This window comes from Nicotiana tabacum, chromosome 8 (genome assembly GCF_000715075.1).
Source record: "Nicotiana tabacum cultivar K326 chromosome 8, ASM71507v2, whole genome shotgun sequence".
NCBI lineage: Eukaryota > Viridiplantae > Streptophyta > Magnoliopsida > Solanales > Solanaceae > Nicotiana > Nicotiana tabacum.
Genome location: NC_134087.1, coordinates 142,277,034 through 142,287,848, shown reverse-complemented (window position 1 = coordinate 142,287,848; position 10,815 = coordinate 142,277,034).

Below are 10,815 nucleotides of genomic sequence, written 5' to 3'. Positions count from 1 at the left end.
CTTTTCAACAAAATGGAGATCATCTCCTTTATCTCGTCTCTTTATTCATATTTCCAAAGAGCTCGACCAAATAAGATCCCTAACATCACCCTTAAGTCTTCTGCAATAGTTTCAAACAACACCATCATCCCAGACACGAAATCAAGAAGCAATAACACTAGAACGATCCCCACAACGTATGTATCGCTATATTGCCTCTCTTTTTCTTTGTAGTTTGAGTTTTGGAAGGTATTTTGAAGTTAATAAAAATGCATAATTTCTGGTTTCAATCTCTTAAACATCAAGGAAGATTGATTAATTCATTTCACAATAGTTAGAACTCACGGAACGGTGATCGGAAACCGTGAGTTCGAGTTATTTGACTTGTAATGGACTGTTTTGTGGGATGTTTCGTGTAGCTTTTGGGCTGTCTATTTTGCTGCTGTTAATTGGATTTTTGGAGGATAAATGGTGTGGAGAAACACCACATAATGGCGAAATGATGGATTAGTCATTCTTTGTAATATTTTCGGGGTGTTTGATACTACTATAGTCGTCATTTTGGTATGAATCGATTGGGGTGTGTTGGGCTATTGTAAACTAAATATAACATGGATTTCGACTTTCATCTACTGTAGGAGGTAATTATATTGTGTTCCTACAGGTGCTTTAGTTTATCTTTACATTGGTTGAGTTAAATGGATGAACTAGACATGAACTAGTGAATAAAGTTGCTAATTGAGAATAATTGGAGTTGTGGATCGTTTTCTTTGTTATGGATATATGGTATGAAACTGGAATTATTGATGAATGACTTCATTATCATGTTAATGATACTATTAAGTTAAAGTAAAAAGTCTATAAGGGGTGATATGAGATATACGAATTCCAATTGGAGTTTGCCGCTCGTCATAAAATAGTTGTGACTTGTTGTTTTATGGTGTCTTATTATTGATAATTATGTATTGCTGGATTTCTCTAGCAATTATTGTTGGTATATGGTATTGGAGTAGGCTCTTTTTACAGGGGAGATGCTGCCCGAATTTATATAAATGAGCTACAAGTTTACGTTGCAGACTTAGCCTTTATTCAATACTGATTTTGAATCTCCTTATGCAATGGTAGATTGAATTGAGTTGTTTGAAGAGTTGCTTGGGAGGTATTACGGACTCAACGTGGTTAAGGTATGTTAAGGCACTTCCTTATTTCTTTTAGCATGATCTAAAGTGAAATGAATACACTATTTTATAACGGATCTACTCCTAGCAACTAAGGTTGTCCCTGTTGTTCTTTCCTTATAAAGTTATTCTAAGCAAGTGTGTATGATCCTTGAATCCTACTAAGGTTCATATTGAGGGTATGGATGTCCATAATGTTAATCGAAGGTGCAACGACCTTAAGTCACTCAGAAAGTTTTAGAACGTAATTCCATGAGTCTAGCATGCATTATATATAGTATCTATTTTACTCAACCGAGCTGCGCTATAGTCGGCCGGGTACGGCACCTATTGTGCAACCACTAATCAGTTGGATTTTACCGATCTCCACATGACCGGGTACGATTCTACCGAGCCTTATGATGGTCGGGTACGTTTTTATCGAGTCCTCTTCGAGGCCGGGTACGATATGATGATGATGATGCCCACAGAGGCGTATGCTTTTTAAAAGTTTATGTATATATATGCATCATGAATTTCATGTTAGTATCACTCAGAGGCACTCAAATATTACAGGTTGTATCTTCTCCACCTCTCTTTACATTATTGTTCATATTTATGCTTTCCTGCCATACATATTCGGTACTTTATTCATACTGACGCCTCTTTTGCCTGGGGACGCTGCGTCTCATGCCCACAGGTCCCGATTGATAGGTTGACAGTCTTCCCAGTAGGCTATCAGCTCAGCGGAAGGTGTTGGTGCACTCCACTTGCTCCGGAAAGGCCTATTTGGTTAGTATGCTTTGGACATGTATTGATTGGTATGGCGGGGCCCTGTCCCGACCTTTATGATGTTTATGTACTCTTAGAGGATTGTAGACAGATATCATGTATATGGATACTTATATGGCCTTGTTGGCCTATGTTTTGAGTGTCCAAATGATCATTTCATTCTTATAGGCATGCATGTCACATGTATAAGTTTGTATATCATGTTGGGTCGTCATATGTCGAGTATTCTCTTTTGTTTTATTCTTGTTATCTCATGACGGCCTTTCTGGATCATTTACCCATAATAGTATGATAATAAAGATATGTTATGTTGGTACTCGGGTGAGAAAGGCACCGGGTGCCCGTCGCGGCCCTTCAGATTGGGTCTTGACAGAAGAAATCTTAAGTGTGTTCATAACGTAACTAACTCTGGGTCATTGATCAAATAATTCCTTTCGCGTCTTCTCAGCCTCCTTTAAAAAGTAAGCAATTACTTTTCCTGGTCGTTCTGCCACTTGTTGCATGAATACTTGACTTATTTTAGTGCACACGCGTATTGGAATTTCGTACAACTCATATGATCTCAAATATTACTTTGGATTTTACTTCCCATTCCTTAGTCACGATAGGTGCCACTTTGTTATGGAGAGCATACAATATCGTAGTGAGACTGTTGTTCCAAGATCATTTCTTCTTTAGGTCACAATGCTTATGTTGATGCCTTCTTCCTTATTTCCTGAGTTAGTCTTTCATTGTAGCACTTAGGGGAGATCCTCTGACTCTTGTAAAAATGCGAGCTTATTAAATTGTATACCCGACCGAATTTTTGATGTTCTTACTCGCCTATAATTATCCTTAGTCACTTACCTCCGTGCCCTTGTGCTCGTCGGGTTGCTTCTGAACCCAAATTTTGATAGTCTCCCCAGTGGCACTTTTTTTTTTTGCATAACACTTATGTTGTACCTTTTACTACCCCAACTCTTATCTGAATATTTCTCGAGGATTACGATGTAGTGTCTGAGAGACTGAATTTCCTATGTTGAGTTTTACTACGTTTATCTTGCATGATCTACTGATTTATCTGAGACCTCATGTCTAGCCATAACCAAGCTCTTTCTGGATCAACTACTAACTATTCGTTAGTCCATGCTCATATTTATATTCTATGTAACCTCTCTTAGATTATGTCCTTTGCCTTAACTTACCTCTCGTACTGGCTTCTTATGTATCAAGTGCCCATTCACACTTATTTATCAATAACCTCCTGGTCGGGTACCCATACTGTCTCTCCCCGGCATCGTGCTTGCATAATATTCTGGAGTCATAGTATATATATATATGTATGATCTAAATAAATTCAATCTCACTCCTTTCACCTTTTTACCGCATTACTCTTTTACTATTCCGTAGCTACTTGAACCACTTAACTCCGATTTAATACTATATCACCCCATCTTCCCCCCTTTTGGGGAGTAATAACATTTAATGCTATGAAGATTCACCTACAAATATTTTACCTCTTCATCTTCAGCATCTTTTCACATCCTCACTAACTCTTACTTGCCTTGCAGTAGCCCTTCTCTATCAGGGATAAGTAAATTTCTTACATGCGAGGGTGACACCTAGTGTAACTGGCACACTTAATTCCTTAAGCTTAACTCTGCTCACAGTTCTTTCTTTAGGGAAGCATCTTCCTGAATGACCTTTAAAGGTTATTCTTCTATTGTCCATTCTATCTTTACCGGAACACGATCTCTAAAATTCTCACGATGCTAACTATTATCAAATCCTTCGGTTCGTAAATCATGTTCGATTTATCTTGTTTACTAGCCTATGTTGATTTCTATCACTCTAGGGTCAAACTTAGCTTTCTAGTAATTACGTTGGAGTTGCCAACTTATTTTCTCAAAATGAGGATATGACTTTATGGCTTATACTCTTTTATAGTCTCAAGGCATTTAAGAGTCTGTTACCCTTCTATTAAATCCAAATCGCGCTATAGAGCTGAGTCATAAGAGTTTGAGCCAAAGCTTATGTTTGCTAATGATATAGAGATGCTTTCAATTAGAAAAAATTAAAGCTAGCCAGAGGGCTAATACAGCAGTAGGTAGGGGCATTAGTAGAGAGAGAATTCTTGACAATGTGGCCCAGTTTGAAGCCCTATCAGATCTTGCATACCAGATATGCGGATTTCTTACTTAAGACCCTAAGACGGGAATATCTAATATACCCCCCGAATAGCAAGCCATGAGAGTATTATAAGGTAAAAGTATAAGTTTCAACATATAACAAAAGCAAGGCGAAGAAGGGTATAAGGTACCTAGTTAATGAAGATTATCCGAATTTCCACGTTAGGCGGAGAATTAAAAGGATTCTAAGTTACCTTCAACAGAAATAGAGGTATGTACAATTATCCACACCAATCTCAGTTATGCCCTACGGGAGCTAACATATATAGTTTAAGAGAATGATAGGATATCAGGATCCAGCTTGGGTTGGAGTAACCCAAAATGGTGGATTGAGCTGGGGAGACATGTTTTTTTGAAGTTTTCAGAATAATGCGATAGATAGAAGTACTAGCAGGAGAATGAGAAGAGAGTAAATGAAGCATTATGAGTAAGGTATGATAAATGGGTGATAATGGTAAATCAAACAATGGTAGGATGATATAGTCTATGGTCAAGTGAAGGAAAAGACAAGAGAACTCCCAGTGAGTATTTGGAGGTTATCCTATGATACCAAGTTTTTCACGCCCCAAACTTGAAGAGGCGTGGCCGGCACCCGGTGCCATACTCGGCTCGAGCATACCACTTTGTAACTATGGACTCCGGAAGGGTAACCCTCAACTGAGGCCGATGAGGCCATATTCTAAATCGTCTGAAAAAAATGCCTCTCTCATATGTGGGGTAAACATACCCAAAATCTCATATATATATAATTGTGGAGGATGACGAGGCCGCCATGAACATCTACAGATATACAAATTATACAGGACTTGTCTACAAGCCTCTAGAGATAACTGAACTATACCATGGTCGGGACATGGCCTCGACCTACCCATCAAACCTGCATATATACAATGGACTCCGAGGAAGTGGAGCTTACCAACTAAGCTGATGTTTGACTCTATTAGCTGGGAGGGTCTGTCCAACTGTCGATGAGGTCTTGCAGGCATGAAATGCAATGTTCCCAGCAAAAGAGAGGTCAGTATGAAATAATGTACCGAGTATGTAACGCAACAGAATAACTGAAAGCTAAAACTAAATTAATAATATAATAACTGAAGAGTAACTGGAAGTCAAAGATAATCTAAAGATATGATTACCTGCTGATACTGACTCAACTCTCTCAATATAGTAAGTAAAATAGTTGTCCGGCCTTATAAGGCTTAGAACGTGTAACTGCTCCGCCGTAGTAGGCTCGCTCACATGCACTCGACCATACTAGGCTCTGTATCTCGGCCATTCTGGGCTCGCTCATAGGCGCTCGGTCATAATAGGCTCGGTATATAATTTACCATCTGATCAGAGGTTGCCCAATAGAGGCATGCCCATCGATTATAGCTTGATGGTGGTGAAAATACTGTAATACTGTATATATATAGACTCTCTGCTCTCTTGGCTGACAGAAGATAGAACTAAACTGAATATGAAGTCCTGATAAGGGAGAATACTGTAACTTATGAGACTAGGATAGTGTATATAAATTCGGGAGTATGAACTTCTCTTTATGTCTCGTTATCAAATACATGTAACTACGAGATTATACCAAAATGAAGAAAGGACTTAGCCTTAACATACCTTATCACAATATTTCCAATCACCAAGTTGAACTTGACTCTTCGCACCTTAATTTACAACAACAATAATAATACTATCATCAAGTTATGAAAGATACAACTATCGCACAACGGACGATAAGCTTATTTTACATAAAAACGGGTAGCATCTCCCCTATAATCCTTACTTCCTCCAAATTCAAGATAACCCCAACAACACAAGAACACAACAATAACAACATATATACATTATTTTCCAGCCTTATATTACACCATCAAATACTATAAAATAGCCCAACACACTCCAATCTTTTTATACACTGAACGACCACCGTAATAGTGTCAAACGACCCGGAAATGTTACGACGAACGACAAACCCACCACCCTACATCTATATGATGTTTCTCCACACCCTTCCTCATCCAAAACTCCATAAAACAATAGTAAATAACGCAGCCCAACAACAACATAAAATAGTCCACAAAATAATCTGCTACAAGTGAATAACTCGAACTCATGGCTTCCGATCACCGTCCCATGAGTTCTTACAAGTACAGAACCAATTACCATGAATTTATAGCAGAAAAAATGGATGAAAGAGATCAGTAAACTTATCTTATTTGTTGGATAACTCAGCCCTTATCTTGGTTCTTCAAACTCTAGGTTTTACCTCCAATTAGAACTTGAAAGGGAGAGAAAATCAATTAGGGTTTGTGGGTAATTTTTGGGGAAACTTTTGCAGGGGTTTAGGTCTGGCTATTTGTGATATATAATGAGGTTTATATTGCAGGAGATAAGGCCTTAAATGGGCTCTTTGGATGACCCTAAATTGCCTCTTTTTGGGCTCTCATTTAACCAAGTAGGTGACACACCTACTTGTCACCTAGCAACCTGTGTAGTCTCGCAAAAATGAATATATCTCTCTACTCCAATGTCGTATTGATAAACAGTTTAATGTGTTAGAAAATAGACTCATAGAACTTCAATTTTATGGGTGGAACATCCCATAACTCTAAGTATTTTGGGAGAAAATCGCAGTTTTATGAATGTAACTTGTGATGACCTTTTCCAACTTTTGTTCCACAACTCGCTTGACTTCAAATCATAACACACATCTATCATACGACTAAAATAACTCATGACATAATCTTCTTATAATTTTAATCACCTTATTCTCGCCCCAAAAGTACATGTTACAACATTGCCAACTTGTCGACTTTCGACGAAACTTATTTTCTTCAATTCATTTAGCTTCGAAGCCTTCAAACCCTCTTGGTACTTGGTGTTCATGATCTTAAATATTTGTAATCTCCATTGTAACATGATTAACTTACTTTATGTACTTTCAAAGTTGATCTCATTTTTGATCTTACATCAATTGACTTACGAATACTCTCACATACGAAAACATGGGGTGTAACATCATTCCCCCCTTTGGAACATTCGTCCTCGAATGTTGATTGATGCGCCTATTAGTCTCATAACCCATAGCTCTTACGAATATTTTAATAATATCCTTACTATCTAGGCAACTGTTTTGTGGATAAATTCGAAGACTAAGGCATTTCCGCCTTTAGGTCTCTTTCTCACACCATTACTTGTTGTCAGAATTCTTCAAATCTCGTAGCTGTTGCGACCTTATATCATGCAGCATGTATGTGCGCCTATGCAACTCTTCTCTCCTACTTCCTCCGGCTTTTAGCCAATCTCTAGGCCTCACTTTGTGAATATATACAGAACTATGGCAAGTTGTCCCTCCGGGCATCTATAGGTGTATTGAAGTCTTTCGCTTGGTACTTTGTCGAACTTACGACTATTGCTATATCTTGTTTCGTAGCCTTGTATATCTATCCTTATGGCTTTACTACATCTAGGTAGGTTATACTATATCATAACACTTACTTCGGTTTATAATTACCGAGGTTTGCTACCCAACTCCAGGTTACTCTCTCGTTGCTTATCCTTTATGTATAAATCTAAGTCTTTTAGTGCTTCCTCATTACTATTCATCTTAAGAATAACAAACAAATCTCATCTCGTACTTTGGAAATTGTACCCATCTATTGTTGATTCACCTTAATGTTGATCTATAATCTATCATTGATCACTTGAAACCTCTTTTGTAATACATATCGTTAGGGCTCACGTTGCATCAAGGAACATCTGAAGTTATTTGCCCGATCTACCTAGGGACGATACAATACTTCATTAACCATATTTCATAGCATCCCAACATGTTTCACCTTTATGGGGGTATTTTAATCCTGTACTATTCATGAAATCCCTTTTCTTTGAATCATTACCCAATAAAAGGTCAAAACTCATCCTCTTATCTATCACAATTACACCCTTATTCTACCATTAGGGCAACATTCCATCTTTTCTAAATTCTCCTAGTCTTAAACTCCTCTGAGTTCACTCATGCTATACTGAGCTTTTTATAACTTTATGGAAACCATCAGCTCTCTTATTGTGATGGGTTTAATCCTGAGGACTTACTTATTCTCGTCACCTTCTCACTCACCTTTTCTTATCCTTACTCCTGTCTAGCTAAAACCTTGTCGCTCTACCATACTTTAGCTTGCGACCTACATATATCTATTTATACTACTCGCAACCTTCCTTTAACTTGCTAGCACCATAGATTTTCTTGTGTTATTTTGGAACCTCAAGCGAAGCATCATATCGTCTCTAACTCTTCTTTACTCTCTTAACTAGTCCTCTTTGTATCTGGAAATCACAGGCTGGAAAATATGCCTCTAAAGACACCACTATCATTTCTTGATACAGAATTACGATGCTTCCAGCCTCTATCTGATATCTAGATTATTCGTAACCTTCTGCATCGCGTACCTTCTTCACATGTACCTTACTTATCTTTAAAGCTTGCATCATATATTCTGTCTCTTTCATAACCTCCCTTCTACATAGGTGGAATTCACATCCACAACTTGAAGCTCTACTATAATACTTGCACCTCTAGTGCATACACGATCCAATGGGAGCATCATATTGACTCCTTATGTGGCTGGTACACTCCTACCGGGCTTTATCGTAAAGCCGTTATAGAATATGGCTATTGGACTATCTCTTTTGTACCTTTTATATTTAGAGTGATTCTACAATGTTCTAAATCACAATTTCTATACTCATCGGGGTCTGAGCATGTTTGTCACGCCCCGAATCTGACGAGACATGGCTGGCACTCGGTGTCGTACTCGGCCCGAGCGTACCACTCTATAACTATAAAATCTAGAGGGGTAACCCTCAACTTAGGCCGATGAGGTCATATTCTGAATCGTCTGAAAATAACGTCTCTCTCATATGTGGGGTAAATATACCCAAAAGATGATATATATAATTATGCAGGCCGATGAAGCCGCCATGAACATCTACTAATATAAAAAATATACAGGACTCGTCTACAAGCCTCTAGAGATAACTGAACTGTATCATGGTCGGGACAGGGCCTCGACCTACCCATCAAACCTGTATATATATAATAGACTCCAAGGTCTAGACCTGGTAACTCCGAGGAAGTGGAGCTTACCAACCAAGCTGATGTTTGAATCTGTCTACTAGAAAGGTCTGTCCAACTATCAATCTGGACCTGCAGGCATGAAATGCAGCGTCCCCAGCAAAAGGGACGTCCGTAGGAAATAATGTACTGAGTATGTAAGGCAATAGAATAACTGAAAGCTGAGACTGAACTGGTAATATAATAACTGAAAGTAATTGGGAGTCAAAGATAACCTGAAGATATGCTTACATGTTGATACTGACTCAACTCTCTCAATATAGTAAGTAAACTAGTTGTTCGACCCTATAAGACTCGGTATGTGTAACTGCACTGCCGTAGTAGACTCGCTCATAGGTGCTCGGCCATACTAGGCTCTGTATCTCGGCCATACTAGGCTAGATCATAGGTGCTAGGCCATAGTAGGCTTAGTATATAACTCACCATCTGATCAGAGGTTTCCCACTAGGGGCCTACCCATCGATTATAGCTCGATGGTAGTGAAAATACTGTAATACTGTATATATATAGACTCTCTGCTCTCTTGGCTGAAAGAAGACAATACTAAACTAAATATGAAGTCCTAATAAAGGAGAATACTGTAACTTATGAGACTAGGAAAATGTACATAAATTCAGAAATATGAACTTCTCTTTATATATCGTTATCAAACCCATGTAGTTACTGGATCATGCCAAAATGAAAGAAAAGTTTAGCCTTAACATACCTTATCATAATCTGTCCAATAACCACGTTAAAATTATCTCATTGCACATTAATCTACAACAACAATAATAATACTATCATCATGTTATGGAAGGTACAACTATCGCACAACGAATCGACAAGCTTATTTTATAATAAAACGGGTAGCATCTCCCCTATAATCTTTAGTTTCTCCCACTTCGACATAACACCTACAAAAACAAGAACACAACAATAACAACATATATACATCATTTTCCAACCTTATATCCATCACAAAATACCACAAAACAGCCTAACATATCCCCCTATCGCTTAATACACAAAACAACAACCATAATAGTGTCAATCAATCCGAAAATGTTACGACGAACGACCAGCCAACCATCCTGCCATTTTGTGTTGTTTTTCCACACCCTTTATCCTCCCAAACTACATAAAAACAGTAGCAAAAGATACAACCCAACAGCAATACGAAACAACCCACAAAAATGTTCCACAAGTTCAACAACTCAAAATTGATTTTTCAGTTTACTAAAACAAGTTTCACTTGTCTTTTCTTTTAAATTTAGGCCTCTTATCCAATAAACCAGCCATAAATTCAACTTAAAATTATGTTTACAACCAGACAATAGTGACGCAACACAAACAAACACCACTCTTTCGAAACTCACTAGGTCTAGTCTTTATGATCGAGTTACAACTCGTACAAGCATAGATAATGGAAGGAGAAGCATAAATTTACCTTGGCCTGAGTAGAACCCACGAAACCTAGCCCTTGTTCATCAAAAATCAGTCCCCCAACACAACTACAAGAAGAACGGGAAACTAGCAAGCTCTCCGGGCTTTTCGGTACTAGAATCACATCGTAACACCCGAAATAACCTAGGGTTTGTGGGGGATTTTT